Source organism: Saimiri boliviensis, chromosome 15, assembly GCF_048565385.1.
Source record: "Saimiri boliviensis isolate mSaiBol1 chromosome 15, mSaiBol1.pri, whole genome shotgun sequence".
Taxonomy (NCBI): domain Eukaryota; kingdom Metazoa; phylum Chordata; class Mammalia; order Primates; family Cebidae; genus Saimiri; species Saimiri boliviensis.
The window spans coordinates 78,930,717-78,947,256 of record NC_133463.1 but is presented as its reverse complement, the minus strand read 5'-3'; the positions used below and the strand labels follow the sequence as shown (position 1 = coordinate 78,947,256).

Below are 16,540 nucleotides of genomic sequence, written 5' to 3'. Positions count from 1 at the left end.
CCTGAAATGGCCCCAGGCAGTTTCCTAGCAGCTATGATTACGACTGGATAAGCAATTTACGGGCTGGAAGTCTTGCCTACAGTAAAAACATGGATATGTAAATCTCTCTGTAGTTGCAACCTAGCAAGCAATTTTCAGGCTGGTTAATTGCAGAACTTGGTGGTAATGATACCAATGCTGAGTCCAATTAAGGACTATCTACAAAACCACCGGGGGATTATTTTCCACTTTTTCTGAAACACTAGGCCCAGACTAGAGGGACCTGTTATTTTACAGTATAAATCAAAGCTCAGTTACACGAAAATATCCCTTAGATTTAAAGTCGTCAAACTCCATGCCCTCTTTTGGCCCCTGGAGCTCAGTTTGTAGCAAGAGAACCCAAGGGTAATTGCCAAAGGCAGATACTCTATGTGTAATCTTTCTGAGCCTCAGTTTCCTCGTCTGTAAAATGTACATACTAGTAGCTTACCTTTTAGGTTTACTTTGAGATTAAATGAGATGATCAGTAGAAAGTGCCATTAGAATCATTAGAACAGTGCCAGGTATACAGTAAGTGCTCACATTTTAAGGACTGTCCATGTGTTAGTTCTTGATTGTTAGTGTTGCTATTCTGAGGTAGCAACAGCTGACTTTAGGGAAATCCTTTTCCTCCCTCATTCCCCTGAAATGTCAATACCATTACTGTTATTAACACACGTGGTTGTTTCCACCCTGAACTGTTACTGAAGCACCATGGGTTCGGTCTAGGTCCTGCTGCTCAAGGCACGGAAAGCCAATGACTGAGACAAGTATTGTCAAGGAAGAAGGCTTTAATCAGGTGCTGCAGTGGACATGAGAGGTCAGTCTCAAATTCATCTCCCTAACTGACTAAATTTAGGGGCTTATATGGCAAAGGAGAAATGTAACTGTGTATGGGAAAACTGGAACTCAGGAGGAGTAAGGAAGCAAACACCATGCATGAGGGGCCTGCATCTCATTGTCTGGATTTGGTGAGTTTGAACCTTTAAGACCAGAAGGGTCACTTTCAAATGCTTATCAGGAAAAACTGTCTAAGGGACTGTTAGGTCAGTTTCAGAATAACATACCTGCTGGAAAAGCCAGCTCTGAACCCCTCCTTACTCATTCTTTGCTTACTCAAGAAGTGAGAGTGTTGTTTTTTGGTTTTTTTGTTTTGTTTTGTTTTTCACACAGCTGGTTTGTGGCGATGTTTTGTAAAGCATGTAAGTTCATTCATTCAAGAGACATGAGTTGAGTGCACACTGTGTGCCCGGCGCTCTGATAGATGCTGGGGATACAGAGGCAAATAAGAGAATCTCTGTGCTCAGAGACAATAGGGGACAGACTGTGCACTGTGGTTAAGGCTTGTCAACATTGATCCCAAGTTTCTATGGAAACACTGGGTCAGGGACTGGCTTCACCCCAAAAGGTCAGGGAGAGCTTGCTTGGGACCTCCTGGGGTTCCCAGGTGAAGAGAGTGAGACTCTTATTAATTCCACACACACAAAAAGCAGACCTTACTTCCTTAAGAGATTGCTGCTGTGACCCATTTGTCTGACCCTTTTATCACCAAGGTCCATTTTAGCTGGAAATGAAGCTTTCAAAATTAATAACCTAAGAAAGGAAAGCATTTTCCCTGATATTCAGCAGCTGTAGAGGAAATGCCGGGGTGTTTATCTTACAGGGCCTCTTCAGGGTACGTTTTAGCTGAGTGGGGCTTCATTAACAGTGTAATGGGAAAGATTTCATTATACTTCACATTCTTATGACCTGGGCACAAGGAGTGGCTCCAGGATTGACACTGATTGGGTATAGTACAGTGGCAAGGTTTTCAGGGAGAAAAATTGCTCCAGCATTCAGAGACCTTGGCTTTGTTCTGACCATGGTGCCAGCAGGGTGTGCAAACCCGATTCAGTCATTCACTTCTCTGTGAACGGATGAGCTCAACTTGAGGTTATATAAGGTATTCCCAACTCAGGGGAGACTCTGCTTCCCACATGTCTCTGCTTTTCCCTCTCCCCTAGACCCTTTTCTTGCTCTCCCAACTGGAAGAAAAACAAAACAAACCTTCCCTGAGATCTTCCTAAGCCTCATGTTACTATTCCATCTCACCTTCATTACTTAGCTTGAAATTTAATTTTTTAAATGCTGATACCATAGTTCTTAAAAAAGGAAAAAAAGTGGCCAGGCATGGTCTCACACCTGTAATCCCAGCCCAAGGTCAGGAGTTTGAGACCAGTCTGGCCAATAAGGTGAAATCCCGTCTCTACTAATAACACAAAAAATTAGCCTGGCATGGGGGTGTGTGCCTGTAATTCCAGCTACTCAGGAGGCTGAGGCAGGAGCATCGCTTGAACCCAGAAGGCTGAGTGTGGCATAGGTCACGTCGGGGTCACCACTTGAGACGTTAATCACCACTTGCAGGGGTCTGTCCTGCAAACTCTGACTCCGTGACGGATGAATAAATAATCTTACAACTTTCCCTAATACTTCCTTTAATATTCTGCCAACTACCTTAAGTGAATCCTAACAGCGGAGGCTTCCGTGAGCCAAGATGACGCCACTGCACTCCAGCCTAGGCGACAGAGCAAGACTCAGTCTCCAAAAATAAATAAACAAATAAATAAATAAACATATATATATTTAGATATATATCAAAAAAAGAGATTAATACTTATGCTTAGACACTTTTCCATCCTCTCAACAACTTTATGAGCATGGGTATTTTTATCCCCCTTTCTATAGCCAGGAAACTGAGGCTTACCCTCTTGTTACTAGGTAAAATGACGCTGCTGGTAGATGGTTGAGCTGAAACGTAGCCCACTCCACTGCAGAGCAGGTTCTTGTTTTGCTTTGTTTTTGTCTTTTATTTTACCCGTGGCAATGTAGCACAGGGTCCTACCCACCTGGCTGTGTATGTTCCATGTGCCAGCCCCACTTCCCACTCTTTCCTTTCTTCTTCTCCTCGGCGCCCCTGGAATGCTTTCTTCCTGGCATCAAGGCTCTCTGGATGGCCCAAAGAGGAACTTCTTGTAGTAGACACATTGGTTAGGTTTTAGGTGCCCAGATTCATTTTCTCTTTCTGCAAGCCCTTGGTTTGCCATGGAATTACCTCTCTTCCATTGATTCTTGTCCTGTGGGGCTGGAATCAGGACTCTTGTCTTCTTCTGGCTAAGGGACAAGGGAGTGACCCAGGCTGGAATTTGCCTTATAAGCAGCAAAGTCAAGAAGGCTAGAAGAGTTTGGCGTTCTGTTCGATCCATCCAAGTGAGTGCCAACAAATTCAGTCAAAATAAAGAATATTTTAATGCAATTGTTAAAAAAGAAAAATTAATGTAAAATTTCCAAGATGAACAAAATACCAAAATTTTAAATAAAGACAGAGTCAGGGCAGGGCCCAGTGGTTCACACCTGTAATCCCAGCACTTTGGGAGGCTGAGGCGGGCAGAACACCTGAGATCAGGAGTTCGAGACCAGCCTGGCCAACATGGTGAAATCCTGTCTCTACTAAAAAAATATAAAAACATAAGCCAGGCATGGTGGTATGTGTCTATAATCCTAGCTACTCAGGAGGCTGAGGCAAGAGAATCGCTTGAACCCAGGAGGTGGAGGTTTCAGTGAGCCAAGATCACACCACTGCACTCCAGCCTGGGTGACAGAGTGGGACTGTTTTAAATACATACATACATACATACATACTTACATAAATACATAAATGAATACATAAAGACAGAATCACTATGACTGACTTTCCCTTTTGCCTTGGGCTCCAGTATTGCAGGACATGGCACTGCCAGGGATGCCTGTGGAGTGGAAGCCATCTGTGTGTTGCCTTCCAACATTCTGGACCTCTCTCTCATTCTTCGTTCCAAGGTTGTTCTGAGCCTCTGCCTTTGCTTACGTGGCCCCTCTCTGTGTGAAAGGCCTTTTCTCCTTCCACCCTACCTTGCTGAACTCACCCTCCTTCACTATTGTACTTCTCTACATGTCAGTTTCTCTATCTATAAAATGAGCAAAGTAAGTAGTATCTAGCCGGGCGCGGTGGCTCACACCTGTAATCCCAGCACTTCGGAAGGCCGAGGCAGGTGGATCACGAGGTCAAGAGATCGAGACCATCCTGGTCAACACGGTGAAACCTCGTCTCTACTAAAAATACAAAAAATTAGCTGGGCATGGTGGCACGTGCCTGTAATCCCAGCTACTCAGGAGGCTGAGGCAGGAGAATTGCCAGAACCCAGGAGGCAGAGGTTGCGATGAACTGAGATGGCGCCATTGCACTCCAGCCTGGATGACAAGAGCGAAACTCCATCTCAAAAAAAAAAAAAAAAAAAAAAAAAGTAGTACCTAATTCATAGCCTTGTTGTGAGCATTAACATGGGCATAGCTTCTGACTCCAAGGTGTGCACTCAATGACAACTAGCTCCAGCATCTTCTTGTTCTCATTCCACAAGAAGACAATCAGGGGCCATGCTTCCCACTACCCAAAGGTCAGGGTGGACGCCTAACGTTGGTGAGATGAAAAGTTACACCTAGTTCCCCGTCTACATGGCCAATCACCAAAATCTCAATTAAGGACTCCTCTTCCTCCATCTGATTAGTAAATTTCAGTGTTCCCTGGGGTTCTTGCTCAAACCTCTCTTCTTCTTCCTGTCTACTTTCTCTCCAGACTATGTATAGATATCCACAGCCTCAAGTTTGTCCTCTTGTCTGTGAAACATGTGTCAGGTCTGTATCTCCAGGCTCAAATTTCCAAATGTGGTCTGGATTCATCACCAGTGCCTAAATACCATTAAAATACTACTAATGATAACCAGCAATGATCGAACACTAACAAGGCACTCTGTACTGAGCCTGGCACTTTACACAGATGTAATTTACTCAATCCTCTCCAAAACTCCGTTTTACAAATTAAAAAAAAAAAAAAAAGTAGAAACCAAGAGAAGGCAAGAAAGTCATTCAAGGTTATGAATCAGAGAAGTGGTGGAGCCAGGATTTCAAACTGAACACAAGTGCTTCTGCGAAAAAGTTACCGAAAGGCTCACCTTTTAATCAACAAGTTTCAAGTGATGTGAGAAAAACCTGAGAGAACAATGGTTTCAACTCGGGGCAATTTTGCTTTCCAGGGAACATTTTGCAATGTCTGGAGATGTGTTTGGTTGTCCCAACTGGAGGGTCGCTGCTTGCATCCGGTGGGTAGAAGCTGAACCTTCCGAAGGGGAGGCTGCTGCTGAACATCTTACGTAGTGCCAGAAGCCCGCTACAACAAGGAATCATCCAGTCCCACACGTTAATATTGCCAAGAACGAGAAACCGTGCACTAGAAAAATCCAGATGACGCAAGACTGTGAGAAGCTAGTGAAGGGTGCTATCTTTTCAGATGCTAACTCCCCCACTCACCAACTGAGCAGGTCTCTCTGCCTTCCTCCTGCCCACCCCCCTCAAGCCCAGCACCCACCCCAGCCTAGCAAAGCCTCGCATTCTTACCCACCACCTACTCCCTTCTCTCCAGAAAGCACAAACAGGAACTCATTATCTTCCTTCTCAAAACCTTCCCATCCCTCACTCTTTGTCATGGTTAAAAATACCACCCTTGTCCTCCTTACAGGTGAGCACCATTGTCCCCTCCTGGAGTGTGCCCCGCCACTAGCCAACAAGCTGTGATTGTTCAATCTCCCAAGTCTCTCCTGCTCATCCTTGCCTTCGAACTTACTTGGGCCAAAATAGCTTCTCATGCGATCTCTTTTCCAGTCATTAGGGCTGAAGTCACTTTTTATTCATCTACTTTTGATCATCCAGAGCATTTTTTTTTTCTTTTGAGATAGGGCCTCTCTCTGCTGCTAAGGCTGGAATGCGTTGATGCAATTACAACTTACTGTAGCCTTGAGGCTCCAGCAATCCTCCCACCTCAGCTTCCCAAGTAGCTGGAACTAGACCCATGTACCATCATGTCTGGCTAATTTTTAAATTTTTTGTAAAGATGGGGTCTTGCCATGTTGCTCAGGTTGGTCTCAAACTCCAGGGCTCAAATGATCCTTCTGCTTTGGTCTCCCAAAGTGTTGGGATTACAGGCATGAGCCACCTCACCTAGCCCAGAGCATGATTTTCATAAGGAATTAAACTCAGGAATTTAAATGGAAGAATCCACCTAGCTCCTAGTCTGTGATGCCAGGATATTCATGGTGGTTCTTAGAGTTCTGCACCTTGCGCTTTGGCTCTCTCCTTCAGCAGACAAGGTGGCCTCTTCCAGGCTAGGTCTCGTGCCCCCAACCCACTCTAGTTCCCATCTCCTCTCATCAATGAACCATCCCTTCCTCTCAACCTCTCCTACCAACCCAGATGCTTGTCTGCCCACACATCTTTAAAGAAGCCTCCACCCTTGCCTCCCACTTGCTAGACAGCCGCATTTCTGAAAAGAGTTGTCCACACTTGCTGTCTCCCACTCACTCCTCAACCCACTGCAATCTGGCTTCCAATCCCTCCAGTCCATCGAGACAGCTCTGGTAAAGTTATCAGCCCTCTCATTGTCAACTGAAACGAACACTTGCTTTCCAGTCCTTTCTTGATGAAATTTCCTGCGACATTTGTGAGTATTGCTCATTCCGTCCTTCTAAAAGCAATTTCTTCCCATGCCCTCTGGTTCTCCTAGTTCTCTTCTTCTCATTATTCACATTCCCAACAGCTTGAACTGTCAAGAAAGGCAGTGCAGGGTGGTGAAGAGCCTAGACTCCAGTGCTCCTTGATATGGTTTGGCTGTGACCCCACCCATATCTCATCTTGAATTCCCATGTGTTGTGGGAGAGACCCATTGGGAGGTAATTGAATCATGCGGGCAAGTCTTTCCTGTGCTGTTCTAGTGGTAGTGAATAACTCTCATGAGATCTGATGCTTTCAAAAAGAGGAGTTCCCCTGCACAGCTCTCCCTCTCTCTCTTTGCCTGCTGCCATCCATGTAAGATGTGACTTGCTCCTCCCTGTCTTCTGCCACGATCGTGAGGCTTTCCCAGCCGTGTGGAACCATAAGTCCAATTAAACCTCTTTCTTTTATTTATTTCCCAGTTTTGGGTATGTCTTTACCAGCAGCCTGAAAACGGACTAATACACTCCTCCACTCACTAGTGTTTAGCCTGGGGCAAGTTACTCAACACGCCTGTGCCTCAGTTTCCTCAACTGTAAGATGGTGCAAGGCTTTTTGGTCTCATTGTTTTCCATGTCTGAACTTGCATCATGTTCTCAGATCACGCTGAACCTGGTAGAGTTACCCACATATATTGTGTGCTCACTCTCAGTCTTTGCTCAGTGGGGGTACCCAGCCAGTATCTGCAAATATATGCATGAACCCTCCTCTGGATTGGATTTCCCCAGAAGTATAATTTGAGACAAGGAGATGAGTGCAGTTACTTTGTTTGGGATCCTAAGAACAAATAAGGAAGTGAGAAAGTAAGGCAGGAAAGGGGAAGAGGCAAATCAAAGAGTGACTTAAGGAGGGAGTGACTGCTGGGGGCAACTGGACTCAGTCCTACTGGGGATCCTCTGAGGAACTGCCTTGAGGGCATTTGAGAATTGTTCTTTAGGAAAGGGGAGGCTGACACATTCATCCACTGTTTGGTTAAGGACTGCCCCAGGGCTGTTGGAAACTTCCAGGTTAAGCAAGATCCCACAGCTCTGGAGAAAGCCTCCTGGCAGAATGGAGGAGGGGATACCTGCTTTGGGTAGACAGTTCCTCTACAGAGGGCAGCTCATTGCAGGTGCCGGTGAGCTCAGAGACGGGCCTAGGGGACATGGAGCCGAGTATTACCAACACGTGTGCTTGTTAGTCTGCTTGGCAGCCCTGTGCCCTCTTATGAAGCTACATAGGTTCTATCTCTTCCTTGAAAGTTAGTTCAAGAGTACCCACTTCTTGGAAGGATTTTCCAACTTCTCTCCACCCTACTCCACCCTCGATGCTCTGAATAGCCCTATATACCCTGGACATGACTCTCTAAGAGTACATATCTCTCTGCTAGCTTTCTTGTCTTTCTTAGCAAGAATAATTCTTTTTCCTCATTGCAGATGTAGCACCCAGAGTTTTTAGCACATTACGGGCACTTAACTGATGCCTTAAAATGCATTCAAGTTCACCTTGCTCAGGGACCCCCTCAGAGCAAGTGGTCAACAAATGTGGACCTTTCCTCCATCTGATTTAGGGGAACAGTCATCTAGTGAATATATAATGTGATAAATATGTTCTTCAATCAGAAATGCCAAGGAAGCACAGAGGAGGGCGTAATTAACTGGGACTGTACCAATGAGACTACAGTTACTTCATCTGACAGTCTTAATTACTTATGGTTATTGTTTTATTGTTATTTTTTGAGACAGATTCTTGCTCTGTCACCCAGGCTGGAGTGCAGTGGTGCAATCTCGGCTCGCTGCAACCTCTGCCTCCCAGGTTCAAGCGATTCTCCTGCCTCAGACTCTCAAGAAGCTGGGATTACAGGCACCTACCACCATGCCTGGCTATTTTTTTGTAGTTTTAGTAGAGATGGTTTCACCATGTTGGCCAGGCTTGTCTTCAACTCCTGACCTCAGGTGATCCACATGCCTCGGCCTCTCAAAGTGCTGGGATTACAGGCGTGAGCCACCATGTCCGACCTACTTACAGTTTTAACTTTCCAGAAGCACTAATAGAGGCATCTGGTGCTTCTTCCATTGCACTGGGCATTCCCTTTTGAATCTCCCCACCAAAGAGGAAGCTACAGGAAGCTGCGGGTCAGAGTGAACCACCCTACCTCAGGTGGGGGTCCTATCTGCAACTCTAGTTTGTTTGCTTCTTTCATGTATTCAACACGTGTTTATCGATCGTCTCATATGGGCCAGCAAGGTGACAGGCAGAGGTCCTGCTGTAATGCAGTTTAGCCATGCAGTGGTGAGAGTGAAGGGCAGATAAAAAAACAAGCAACCAATCATGTAGGCGACATTAAATAGTGACAAGGGCTATGAAGCAATCAAACAGGATGCGCTATGTTTGGGAGAGGTGGAGGTGGGGTGTAGGTGCCAGAGACAAGTAGATCACATGGCTGGGGAAAGCCTCTCTGCGGAGCTGACTTCTGGGCTGTGAGCTGTGTGCCAAACACAGCCGTGAAAGGATTCTTCCAGGGAGAGGGGATGGCAGCTGCAAACGGCCTGGAGCAGGACCCGAGGACTCCTGGTGCCCAGCCCAGAGCTCGTCCTGCTGATCACAGAAAGAGAACTGCAGAAAGGGAACAATGCTGGGTCTAAAACTGCTATCCATTCCTTACTTGGAAAAAACAAGCTGGTACCCAACTTTCAGTTCCCAGCAGGTTCATTTCAGGCTTCTGTTTTCGCTCATGAGCACGTTGTTCCCTCTTCAAAGTCTGATTTGGGTTTCAAAGGAATCTGAAACACTTACAGCAAAACCACCAAGCTGTATCCTCCAGGTAGACACCCCCCAAATGTGGCATTTCCGTGGGAAACCACAATGAATCACTCATTGGCCACCCGGCCTCTCTGCCCAGTCAAAGATTGATTTTGGTTTTCCCAAACGTTGTAAAGCCTCTCCAGACTGTTTAACAACCCCCACTCCCCACCATACCCCGACTCTCATATTAAGAGCAAAATCCCAAATTTTGTGAGGTTTTCTGTTTCAGATTTCACCAGAAGGGGGTCTGCTACAGCCACTAACCATTTCCTCTGCAGAGAGCACTGTCTGAAAATGCTGCAAAGAAAAATACTCACCCCGTAATTAGGAGGGAAATGAAGTTCTAAAGAAAGTTCTGTCTCTGACTTTGAAAGTAGACATAGATATGCACAATACACATCCCACAAATTAAAATCCGTTCTCTGGTGTCTTTTAATGGTAATAATTTAAGGACAAGCATGGCTATCATTTATTTGGGTGTTTCCAATGTACCAGTCCCTCTCTAAACATTCGGTTTCCAGATCAAACCTATGAGGGTGGAATTAGCATCCATTTCATATTTAAGGAAACTGAGGCTCAGGGAAGTTGAGTGAGTTACTCAAGGTAACACGGGTAGAAAAAAGGCCATATTCCAAACGGACACAGAGCCTGCAGTCCATACTATTACTATCCATACTGTACTATCCCGACTGGAAAGGTCCCGTTCCCCTGGCACTGGACACAAATGAGGAAAATTTAAGAGCAGAGAGGAAGTGGTGAAAGGGGGCAGCGTGCTGAAGTCACTCCTTTACTGAAAATAGGGGTAATGGCCAGGACAGTGCCGGTCCCTCCTCTGCAGATGGAAGACAGGCACGACCTTTACCGCTGTCCCGGCCTTTGAAAGGCACCTTCCGCGTCCAGGGTTTTCCGCGGATAAATCCCACCCCTTCCACCTCTGGCGGGGAGGAGGCCGGCTGGCCGGGGCACTGGGCGGAAGGCGAAGGACGCCCGACCCCGGCCGAGGTCGGGACCCCCCGCCCGCGCCCGGCGAGCGGCTGCCGGCGGGCCAAGGGTTAAGCGAGGCGGGAGCCCCCGGCACCGAGCGGCTCGGGGCCGGGAATGCTTAGTCAGGATTCCGATTTCCTGCCGAAGTGTTTGGATTTCCTGAAACCCGCGCCCTCCGCCGCCGAGCGGGATCGTGCGAGCCGCTCGCGTCGCCGCGGCCTCCTCCCCCTCGGCACATGGTCGCCCGCCCCTTCCTGCGCCGCGCTCGGCTCCCGCGCCTCGCCTGGCCTGGCCCTTCGCCGCCGCGGGCGAGCTCTCTGCGCCGGGCAGCCCCGGGCCCGCGCCTCCCGCCCCGCCGGCGTTTCCAGGTCGCCGTTCGCTTTCCCACCTGAGAGCCGAGAGCGCCCGGCCGAGCCCGGGATGGAATAATGCCCAGCGGCCCGCCCGGTCCCGGTGAGTTGCGGGGCGCCCGGACGGGCTTGGCGGGGCCGGGCGGAGTCGCTCACGAGCGCGGGCGCCCCCTGCCCGGTCCCTGGCGCGAAGAGGGGCTCCGGGACGGGGCGCCGGGCGGGCTCCGGCTGCTCTCGCCGCGGGGTGTCTTTCTCCGCGGGGAGGGCTCCGGCCGGGGGCTGGGGCGTGTGCGGGGCGCGGGGCCAGGCTCTGCAGGGCCGGGCGAGGCCGCCCGGTGTGGGGGGGAGGGTCTCCGCGCCTGCAGCTCCGAGAGGGGGGTGCCTGCCCTGGGGGCGGGTAGGGGGTCCGTCCTGGGAGGGCTTTGCGTCCTGCTCCGGGGGAGGGCCCGGGACAAGGCGCCTGGCGGCCCGGACCCTGCGATGGGGCGCACTCCCGGCATTGTCTCTGGCGCGGCCAAGGAAAGTTTCCCGCGGCCCCCGGCCCCTACCCGGACCCGGCGCTGCCTGGCAGGCCCCAGGCCACTTGCCTAGAGCAAAAGAAGGGAAACGAAAGGGAAGGGGGATAAAAGTCCCGCTTGGAGCTTGGTGTTTGCTCCAGGTGGAGCGGGAAGTGGCTTGTGTTTCTTCCCGCTTGTACCGTTTTGGGGACCTGCTGCGTTTTCTGAGAGCGACATGAAGTTTCAAAGAAAAAAGAAACTTGCTGGTGTCCAGTTTTCTGTGGTTTGATACGTCCCAAGAGTTCATCTGGGGCACTTCTAAGGCGGTTTCCTTTAGTAATGTGGTTTCCCAGTAGCTCAGGGAGCAGACCATCATCCTTAACCTGAACTCAAACTTTACCTGTACTCATCAGGAAAGAAAAAGAACTCCCTCTCGCGTTTCCCGGTCTACTCAGTGAGATTATCTTGGTGTGATTGATTCTGGGATGACATCAGGACCTGGATTGCTGACTAATGTTTTGGGATTGTAAAAGCTTGTTCAGTTTTTAGGCCAGGGTTATTGCCTATTGCAACCTTCATCCCAAAGCTTTCTGTTTTGCAATTGTAGCTCCGCCAGATAGCTTTAAGAAAATGCAGGTCTTCTGGAAACACCCAGTCAACAGTTTAGAAAGATGATCTTGGAGAACAACTGATTCTACCCCTTCTGAGGAAGGCTTTCTCAAAAGGTGACCTGACTTGCCCAAGGTCATGTGACCAGGAGTAGTTTCCACTTCTTCAAGCTCAGTCCCGTGCTCCTTCCACTGTGTTAGATTTTGATCTGTTAGCCCTGAAACAGATTTGGAAACATGTCTTCTTTGCATCATAACCTTAACCAGTTTAGTGCCTTCTCTTCTGTCCTGTTAATGCTATTTTTAAGAAAAACCTTCTCTGAAACTGCGTATTTTGAGATAGGGAGTTAAAAAAAAAAAAAAAAAATCACCTAACCCCTACTGTTCAGCCACTAAATGGATTTGGAGGTTCAGCTCTCAAATGGATTTGAAGTATAAAATGAGTGGCTTATTATATGGGGAATTATTTTTCTCTATCCCATTCTTTTGTGAAAAATGGAAATTCCCAGGTCCAAAAAAGGGCAGTATCTTAGCACATAATGTACCCTATGATGTTCTCTAGACTTGATTTTCAGCCCTCCTGTTTCGTATGAGCTAAGCAGCCCATCTATTTTTCTCATGAGAGCTCTGAATGGCTGGTTTTTCATTTTTAGTATGTGATAATATTGGAGAGAAAGGACTTTTCGCAAGCTTGCCATTTGGTGAGGGAAATTGAAATTCTCTACACCTCCCCAGTCCTCACCAGCCACAGCGAGCCAGATTTTCAAAATCAGTGCAAGCCTGGCGGGCCCAAAGATGAATGTGTGCATTCAGATTGAGCCCTGCCTCGTGAGGACTCATGTCCTGGCTGGCATCTCCACACTGCACCTAGGTGGCTGAAGTCTAGAGGAAAGAAGAGAACCCCAGCTAGCTAGGACAGTGTTGTTTCTGCCATTTCCTCACACTGGTCTCAGTTGTATTTGGATCCGGCTACTCTGTTCTCCTTTTCCCCCTCTCCTTTCTTCACCCAGCCACTGCTGTATCTGACATGCACTCCAGAAGGTTGGTTCGTTCTTTCCTTCTTTCTTTCCCTTCCTTCCTTCCTTCCTTCCTTCCTTTCTTTCTTTTTTTCTTTCTTTCCTTCTTTTTCTTTTTCTTCTTCTTCTTCTTCTTCTTCTTCTTCTTCTTCTTCTTCTTCTTCTTTTCTCTCTCTCTCTCTCTCTCTCTCTCTCTCTCTCTTTCTTTTTCTTTCCTGGAGTCTCGCTCTGTCACCCAGGCTAGAGTACACTGGCGCAATCTCGGCTCACTGCAAACTCTGCCGCCTGGATTCAAGCAGTCCTCTGCCTCAGCCTCCTGAGCAGCTGTATTACAGGCACCTGCCACCCTGCTGGCTAATTTTTGTATTTTTAGTAGAGACAGGGTTTCACCATCATGGCTAGGCTGGTCTTGAACTCCTGACTTCGTGATCCACTTGCCTTGGCCTCCCAAAGTGCTGGGATTACAGCAGTCTTTTCTGGGAGACTGCATGAGTGATCCCCACATGAGCAATTTATTAAGCACTTTCTGTATGCCCTAGAAGGGTTACCTCCTCAGAAGTCCTAAGGAGGAGTGGAAACTTCTTGGGGAGCCTTGCCCAGAAAGGATAGCACTTCTCAGATTTATCTGGAATTGCGTTTTTCTTTCATACATTCAGGGAAACATTTGCTAAGTGGCTCCCCTGTGGGAGGTGCCAGTCGTGCAAAGATGAATAGGACCCAGTTCTCAAGGCCTTCTATTTCCAGCCTCATCTTTCAATGTCAGCCTCACACTCTCTCTTTTAATTAATCAATTGAACAACTATGTATTGAGCACGTGAGCCATGCTAAGCCCTGTGTGAAGTCCTGATGATACAGTGGTGGGTGAAATAGACCTGGCACTGCCCTTTTGAAGCTTGCATTCCTCTGGAAGAGATAGGCAAGAAGGAAGAAGGAGAAAAAACAACCTCTCACAGATGAACGATTCCTTGTTATCAAGGAAACAGACCTGGGACCAAAGTAGGGGCTGGTGGCACCAAGTTGGTCCTGGTTTTGCAAGGAAAAGCCTTTCTGAGTTTGGAAAGCGGAGAAGGAACTGGCCAGGCAGAGAGATTGTGGGGGAGGGATGGGAATGTGCAAAGTTGGCTATGCGCAAAAGAGCTTGGCGTGTTCCAAGGAGTGAGGGCAGGGCTAGAGTGTAAGGGAGAGATGGGGGGAATGGCACAAGGTGAGGTTTGAGAGGGAAGCAGGGGTGGAATCACACAGCCAATTATAAGCCATGCTGGGGAACAGTTCCCCCACCCAAAGGGAAGCTTTGGTGAGTTTAAGCTCAGCAGTGAGAGCTGATTGGCTTTTTTTTTTTTTTTTTTGGCAGAGTGTAGCTCTGTTGCCCAATCTGGAGTGCACTGTGCAGTGGCACGATCTCAACTCACTGCTACCTCTGCCATCTGGGTTCAAGTGATTCTCCTGCCTCAGCCTCCTGAGTAGCTGGGATGACAGGCAGGTACCACCACGCCTGGCTAATTTTTGTATTTTTAATAGAGATGGGATTTCGCCATGTTGGTCGGGCTGGTCTCAAACTCCTGACCTCAGGTGAGCCACTGATGCCAGCCTGATTGACATTTTGAAATTGCTTTGACTGCTTTGATGAAGAGTGCATCATGGAGGCAAAGTGTAGACGTGGGGAGACCACTTAGGAAGAACGATGATGGTGGCTTAGAACGGGGCATCAGCAACAGAGGTAGAGAGATGTGGGCGGAGCCTACTTAGATCTTGGAAATAGCATTAATGAGATCTGATGATGGATTTAATCAGAGTGAGGCAAGGGGAGGGACTCAAGGGTGACTTGGGGTTCTGGCTTGAACAGCTGGGTGCATGGTGGCGTTGTTGTGGCAGACAGGAAGACTAGGAGGATTTTGCTCATGGAGAAAATCAAGTTCTGTATCAGCCATCTGAAATTTGAGATGTCTAGGAGGCATCCTATGGAGATGTCAGGCAGGCAGGAAGCCACATGACTGGACCTCCGAGGAGACTTGTGGGCTAGAGACATTATTACCAGCCTGCTGCGGAGCCGCCAGAGTGCTTGCCGGCACACGTCCTGCTGTTTCATTTCCCTGAGTGTCTGCTTACATTCTTCCCCAAGCCTGGGATGCTCTTCCTGTCTTCCGGGCTAATTGCTACTCATCTTTAAACAGCACCTGCGTCTTTATCTCTTCGAAGATGCCCTTACCTCCTTCCCTTACTCTTAGGTCCCTGTGTTTACTTCGTCGTGTGTTCAGTTGAAGTTACCTTTTTTTTTTTTTCAAGTATCTTATGTGAATGAAACACTTGGTGCTGGCCTTGCCACATAGTAAATACTCACAGTAAGGGTAAATTCAACAAATGTTAGCTATTATTGTTGCTATTGATGGGGGTGATAGACTTATAAATACTAGGATAAGCATAATGATAGTGTATTAGTTTCTTATTGCTGCTATAACAAATTATCGCACACTTGGTGGTTTACATCATACAAATTTACTATTTTATGGTTCTGGAGATCAGAAGTCTAGAATGGATCTTGCCGGGCTGAAATCAAGGTGTTAGCAGAGCTGCGTTACTCCTGGAAGCGCTGGGAAGAATCTGTTTCCTTGCCTTTTTCAGTGTCTGGAGGCCACTTACATATCTTGGCTTGTGGTCTCCTACCACTTTGAAAGCTGGCAGTGGTGGTCTTAATCCTTCTCAGGCTTCCATCTCTCTGGTTCTCCCTTCCAGCGTCTTCTTCCACCTTGAAAGACACTTAAAGTGATTCCATTGGGCCATGTGTATAATCTAGGCTACTCTCCCTCTTTTAAGGTCAACAGCTTTGCAACCTTAATTTCACATTGCTTGTAACTCACATAACCTAATGTATTCACAGGTTCTGGGGATTAGGATGTGGTTATCTTTGCAGGTTGGGAAAGGAGGGTCTTATGGGAGTTCTGTGGAGAGGTTTCTAGCCCATGGGGAAGAGGAGGGCAGGAACATCTTTCTGTGGCCATAGTGATGCATGGGTGGGAGTCAGCCTCCACCGTGTCCTCATGGTCACTGCTTTGTCAAGGCTTTTCTCTGTGCAAGGCGTCCATGAAGAGTTGGAGTTGAGGATTCATTTCACTGTGCATTCTTCAGCTGTCGGCCCATTGTTCACTTTCAACCCGGGGACACTAACTTCTCACCTGGCCTCTTGTATAAATTAAATTTACTAACTCATGCAAACCCTCTGCCAGTCTACCTACCTGCATGTCCTCTCCCAGGAAGGGATGGGCAGAGTGTGGGCTGGGTCCTCTGACTTGGGAGTCTGCCCCTCCCCTCTACCGTTCATTTTCCAGCACAGCACAGGTCCCTACAGTTGTTTCCTTTTGGACAGCTAAAATCTTGGTTCCGAAGCCGCAACCAGGTCCCTAACCTCAGCCAGCCCCGTTCCCAGAGCAGGCCGTTGGCCCCGAGAGAGGTCACAAGGGAGTGCGTGGTTCAAGTAGAACAGATCTGTCTGAGTCTTTAGGGAAAGAAGCCACTGGGGGGGCCTGGCGTACTAGTGGCCCCATCTTCTGAGAGTAAAGGAAACACACCACCATGTGCTGTGTAGCCACGTCGCTGCGAGGGGGTAATGAAGACCAGATTTCTGAAGTCCTCTCAGTTATTTAGAAAAAATGGGCTCCTGTCCCAGATCCTCCCCA

The 16,540-nt window shown here is 48.0% G+C and overlaps 1 protein-coding gene across 4 annotated transcripts in view; it reads left to right on the top strand.

The window, feature by feature from the left end:
• Positions 1-10,670: 10,670 nt before the first annotated feature.
• Positions 10,671-16,540, top strand: part of ASAP1 (ArfGAP with SH3 domain, ankyrin repeat and PH domain 1) — a 417,488-nt gene continuing 411,618 nt past the window's right edge. For 2 of the 4 annotated variants that reach the window (XM_074387138.1, XM_074387134.1), the window contains exon 1: positions 10,838-10,851. The gene's annotated coding sequence lies outside the window, so the exon portion shown is untranslated. Of the gene's footprint in view, positions 10,852-16,540 lie in introns of all 4 variants that reach the window. The other 2 variants (XM_074387136.1, XM_074387137.1) reach the window with 2 other exon arrangements.